General features: G+C 41.6%; 1 long non-coding RNA gene across 1 annotated transcript; it reads left to right on the top strand.

The window, feature by feature from the left end:
* Positions 1-1015: 1015 nt before the first annotated feature.
* On the top strand, positions 1016-5209 carry LOC116571025. Its single transcript, XR_004277655.1, has 3 exons — positions 1016-3269; positions 3870-3983; positions 4800-5209. It is a non-coding gene; the product is annotated as an uncharacterized LOC116571025 (long non-coding RNA).
* Positions 5210-6124: the final 915 nt, after the last annotated feature.

The following is a 6124-nucleotide window of genomic DNA, read 5'->3' as shown; positions in this document are numbered from 1 at the left end:
CGCATGTTAATCACGTATCGTTTTGCTGCTTGCTGTTTCCACTAAGTAATATATTTTGGAGACCTTCCTGTTGCCGTATTTCTAACGCATTCTGCTTTCTGAACAATGGGTAATCTACCGTAATTTACTCACCTATGCCCCTCCCTTATTCATAGTAAATTAGGTTTTTAGTTTTTTGCTACTGCATACAATCCCATGGTGGGCATTCTTGGCCCCATATACATGAATTTGAAAAATGAGTTGTGTGGGGCCCAGGAAGAGCTCTAGGAGGGGATTGGCCACATCAATTGATATGTGCATTTGAAATTTTGATGAATGTTCTCCAAAGGTCTTCATCAGGTGCCTTCATCAGTTTATACTCACAGTGTGTATGAGAATGTCTGTTTCTCCACGTTTTTGCCAACTAACCTATCTTTCTACTTTGGATTAAAAAATTCTCTTTTCCCTGACTAATGCAGCTCTATATGAATATTAATTGTGTGTCAATTATTAATTTTCTGTGAATTGCCCGTTTATTTCCTTTGCCAATTTTGATAATTGAGTTGTCTTTTTCTTTTTGCTTTGTTAGAAACGCTATATGTTCTGGATAGTAATCCTTCATCTGAGTGTGTAATTTAATTTTTTCCCCACATGAACAGCTAATCGCTCCATGCTCACTTGTGGGTTAGTCCATCGTTTCTCTATTGAACTACTACCTCAATGGTATACTCAATTTTCATGTATACTTGACTTTGTTGCTGGCATTATTATTCTGACCCACTGATCTATTTGTTAGTATCTGCACCAGTGCTAGACCATTTTAACTACTACAGCTTACCATGCATTTTGACATCTGGTAGGATAAGACCCAAATAAGAAATGCTGTTGAATTTAGACTAGAATGGCATTGAGAGATAAATGTGGGGGAAATCAGGGTATTTTCAATACCAAATATCCCCCAATAGGTTTACAACTTAATTTGTCTAGGTTCTTATGTCATTTTTATCTCCAAATAGATATTGCACACTTAAAAATTATATTTGTTTTCTAGGAATTTTATGGTTTTTGTGTAAAAGGAGTTCTTTTAAAATTATTATTCCATTAATACTAGTATATTGAGATGCTATTGGAATAAGCATATAGATGTGTCTCTCCATAGTTTTTAACTTTTTTTCTTATTAGTTCTGGTAGTTTTCTCTTGGTTCCCTTGGATTTTTTTTAGGTGGGTATCTCCCAGTTTGTTTTCCTTGTTTATTACCTGTTTTTTTCCCCACTAAGCTGTCACCCCAGAAGAACAGGTCCCTCTCTGCCTGGGCACTGCCTTATGTCACAGAGTAGATGCTTGGGGCATACTTAGGGAACAGAGACGCATTTGGTTTTCATTTTGTTTTTTCCAGACAAGGGGCGTGGGAGACAGTATCTCTCCGTCTCTTTAGCTTGGGAACATGTTGAATTTTGTTGTCTTTACTGCATGCGAGTGGGCTGGCTCAGGATTCTAATACTGAAGTGCCAGCCCCTGCGTGTGCAAAGTGAAGACAATGAAAGTGCTCAGGTCACGGTGTTTTTAAGCACACCAAATGAAAAATGTATACCAAGCATTTCTCACCGTGGGATACGTGTAGGTAGCCCATGTCCAGGAAATGCTTGCTGTCTTTTTAGTCCCTCATGAAACGTGGAGGGGCCTTCTGAGCCTCAGTTTCTTCTCAGTGTCCGAGGCAGAAAGGAATCCCTTCCCTGCGGAATCACGGGGTGATATGGGATGAAAAGACAGCATGGAATTTGAAAACAGTGACGTGTCATGAGAATATTGTGATTATTTCCTGCATTGCCCAAGAAAGAGCCCCTTCAGTGAAAAGAAGCTGGGAAGCAGTGTGTCCTGTGGGCAGAGAATAGACCTGGGGCTGGACCATCCTTCACTCACGGTGTTTACCAGCTCTGTGACTTTCGGCAGATCACAAACCCCTCTGACCCTCATCTTCGTTGTTATTACTGTTCCTTCTGCAAAGTGATAATAACACCTGTTTCACGGGGTTACCGTGGGGATTAAATGAAAAGGAATACATAAAGACCCAGTTTAGCGTTTTTCACAGAAGTGGGTATTTAATAAATGATACCTATTAATATTATATTTGTATGAAAAGGATTGGCAAGCCATGATTTAGAACATTCTCTTTCCAATTTTCCATCATCGAAATAATCACACTTCTCACATCCTCACTGGCAGATTTCACAGCTAGTGCATTCAGGAAAAGTTATTTATTTGAATAACAAATTCTTTGCCCATTTCCCAACCTGCGCATTGGAGCAGAGGTTAGTGGAGGTGGGCAGCGTGGGGTGCATGGAAGAAAGGGTGATGGCGGTCAGAAAGCTTACTTGGGTAGGGCCCTCGCTGGGTTCCAGGCATGCCCTCACTCAGCCTCAGCTTACAGATAAGAAAGCAGAAGCCCAGAGAGGATAGGTAACTTGCCCAAGGCCACATACCTTTAGAGGTAGAGGCCAGAATTGAGTCAGCAGCTGGACTTCAGAATCTTCTACGACAATGGAAGAACCCTAAGCCTCCAGTGTGCTGCTTTTCATGGGTTTAGGTTACTTGCTCACAATGCTTTTTTGAATGAATGAAGAATCAGTGAATAAATGCATAAACAAAGGTAGTCCTCCTCGGAAGATCCCCATAAACAAGACCATACGAGTATGCTGTGAGACCATATACTTATAGAAGCGTAGGAGTGTGCTGTGAACAAGACTACAAGGGACGCCCAAGAGAACCATGCCATTTACTTTCAGCCTGGAACTCTAGGTAATGATCACTCTTAGCATCTCTTCTTGGCATAGGTTTCCTCCTATTAATTATACTGACCTATGTGGTTGGCTGGCTAGCTGCTCAGCAAACCAAGGCTATGTTTCCCAGCTTCTTTCCCATCAAAGTGTGCTATGACAAGGATTCTTGCCAATGGGATATGACCGGAATGACGGGTATCACTTTCTGGCTGTGACGATTGAGAGGTAGGCGTGTGCCTTCTCCTTCCTTCCATTTTCCTCATCTGCTGATTGTAGGTGGGACATCCGGAAACCCCAGAGGGTGAGGACAGAGCCACAGTGTAGAAGGGGCCCAGGTCGTCGGAAGCCTCCTTGCCAACCAGCAACATCCGTGTTGGATGTTCCCATGAGCCATACGACATTTATGGTGTTAAACCACCGAAATTTGGGGATGTAGTACAGCTCTGAACATAATTTCACTCAAACCCCTGATTCCTTCTGAATTATCGAATCTCCTCAGAGAGTTCTTACAGGTGAGTTTGTCTTGTTGTTGATAACCCGTGAAAGCACAAATAATGAATAAAAAGTGGAGACCGAAGAAGGACGCCCCAGGAGTTCCTTCTCACTGTCTACTGAGGGTCAGGAAATAGTCCTTACAATTTACGAAGCAGTTTTACCTCATCCTCTAACCCAGTTAGCGGTGTATTTGTTATTAAACCAGGAGGAGATCGATGTCCAGTTAAGGGGTTTCCCTGATAACTCAGGGGCAGTGTGGGGACTCCAGCCTCATCTCTCCGGCCGGGCATCCTCTGCTCTTTTGTCACAAAGAGGTAATAAACGTGCTGTTCTCCGGAGGAAAAGTTCCCTTTCGGGAAATATGGTGTGTAAAGATGGTTCCGACAAGTGCCTTGTCCTTTCCTTCTTTACACCTTTGTCTCTGCCAGCGTTTCTTTGGGATGGAGTGCCCAAAGCTTGTGATTAGAAACAGCTGCAGAAACAAGAGGAAAACATCTTCTAAAAATAAGTAGCGCCTTAGAACACAGTGTGCCAGGCCTTGTAGGAGGTGGATGGGGCGGCCTCTCCACAAGGAGAGCTCTGGTTCTCACACACAAGGTGACTGTTTCTGTTGGCAGCTGCTCCCAGGAGCCTCCATGAACTGGATCTCAGGACCGGGGGCAGAAAAGCTGGACTCATCCTTCTACTCAGGAATGTGAAGACTTCCTTCAGGAGTTCGGACGGCTTCTAAGGTAGAGCCTAATTAGCCCGGAGATACTGTTAGTCAGTTATATGGTTGGTTCAGAAGTATTTAATGATACAGGAAAATGCTCACCAGGAAAAAAAAAAAAATCAGGTCACGAAATAATATGATGCAGAATGGTCTAATCAAGAATTTATTAAAATTTGATACAGCCGCACACACATTGGGCAAAAAAGATCGAAAAAGAAGGCACCTCAGTGGAGCACGAGTTATTTCTGGATGATGAGAGATCAAAGTTGAAATAAATTTATTTTTAAATTCCTTTCTGTCATTTTTAATTTTTGTAAAGTAAACATTCACTGTTTTTATAGTCAGAAAAAAAAATGCTGTCAGACAGAAGTAGAGGTAAGTTTTTCCTGAATCGATTTAATTTTGAGCTTTTTGCTCATTTTCCAATTATAGCTTTGTTGGGAAATTAAAGAAAATTAAATAAGCTACAGGAATTTTGTCAAAAATAATAAGTTGCTATTAATGGTATAAATTATATAATAAGTTATCAGATTAAAATTGCATAACAGGTTATTCATATAATACCCCACTTCAAATATTCCCATTTATTTGGAATCACCTAGCTTGCTTCATAGAGTTCAGATAACAGAGAACCAGTTTCATTTTGTCATTGTTGGGGTTTTGGTTTGGTTGGGTTTTCCTAAAAAATTGTACAAACAAACAAAGCCAACCCTTCACAGAGAAAATTAAGGAGCAAGCCAGATGACCAAACACAGGCAGATACTTTTGACGGAAAGTTAAGAATTACATTTTCTAAAGTGGTATTTATAAGAAAACAATCAAGTTCTTACTACAGGTAAATGAACAAAGGCCAGAAGTGTCTTTTGCGCAATAAAAATATAAGGAATGAAATAACAAGTGGAGGCTAATCCTGACTGGCGAACGAAGCAGTCACAACACACACAGCTATGAGATGCCCCAAATGCTGACAAGAACGATTGTGAAGATGGTCAACCTCTGATGGCCTTCCTGGAATCTCCCTAGAGATAGCCCTCGAGAGAAATCCCTACCAAGGAGACCCTTTCTTCCAGGTGTCTCCACTGGGAAAGCGAGCTGTGCAGATAACTCAACAGAACCAAAGGCTAAAGGAAGACAAAAACGAATTCCAGTATTTTCTCTGAGTGTAAGGAAAAAAGACCCGAAGAAAATCCTATGGTCAATGGACTAGGAAAGGAAGGAAACTCTGGCATTCCAACTTAAAGGAACACAGGTAATGATTATACTCACAATTATGAGGACCACATCGAATTATGAGATAAATTTATTGTAAAATACCAAGTGTAAGAGAATATGCCATCCTATTTCTGCTATGACTGCTGTGATTTCAGTGTAAAATCACATGTGCCTACGATTGGGGATGGAAAGGAAGACAGAATGAAAGCGGTTGCATCTTGGTGAGGTCACATATGACCTTCCTCTTTGCTTAAACATATAAAAATATATATATTGTTTTGAATGCGTGTTTTATTTTTATTTTATTTATTTATTTATTTATTATTTTTTAAAGATTTTGTTTATTCATTTGACAGAGATCACAAGTAGGCAGAGAGGTAGGCAGAGAGAGGAGGAAGCAGGCTCCCCCCTGAGCAGAGAGCCCGATGTGGGGCTTGATCCCAGGACCCTGAGATCATGACCTGAGCTGAAGGCAGAGGCTTAACCCACTGAGCCACCCAGGTGCCCCTATTTTATTTATTTATTTTTAAAGATTTTGTTTATTTGAGAGAGAGAGAGAGCATCCATGAGCAGGGGGAGTGGCAGGCAGAGTGAGAGGAAGAAGCAGGCTCTCCCCCAAGCAGGGAGCCTGATGTGGGGCTCAATCCCAGGACCCTGGGATCATGATCTGAGCCAAAGGCAGCCGCTTAACCGACTGGGTCATTCAGGTGCCCCTGAATGCGTGTTTTAATGAAAAGAAAGAAGATTTATATTTCTGCTCATCTCCATAAACAAAGAGAAGTCTTCTAAGTGTGAGATCTTGTGCAATTTGAGTTGATGTAATTCTGCTTTAGAAATTAAAAAATGGGGCGCCTGGGTGGCTCAGTGGGTTAAGCCGCTGCCTTCGGCTCAGGTCATGATCTCAGGTCATGATCTCAGGGTCCTGGGATCGAGGCCCGCATCGGGCTC

Source organism: Mustela erminea, chromosome 12 (assembly GCF_009829155.1).
Source record: "Mustela erminea isolate mMusErm1 chromosome 12, mMusErm1.Pri, whole genome shotgun sequence".
In the NCBI taxonomy this organism is placed as follows: domain Eukaryota; kingdom Metazoa; phylum Chordata; class Mammalia; order Carnivora; family Mustelidae; genus Mustela; species Mustela erminea.
This window is presented reverse-complemented; position numbering and strand designations above follow the sequence as displayed.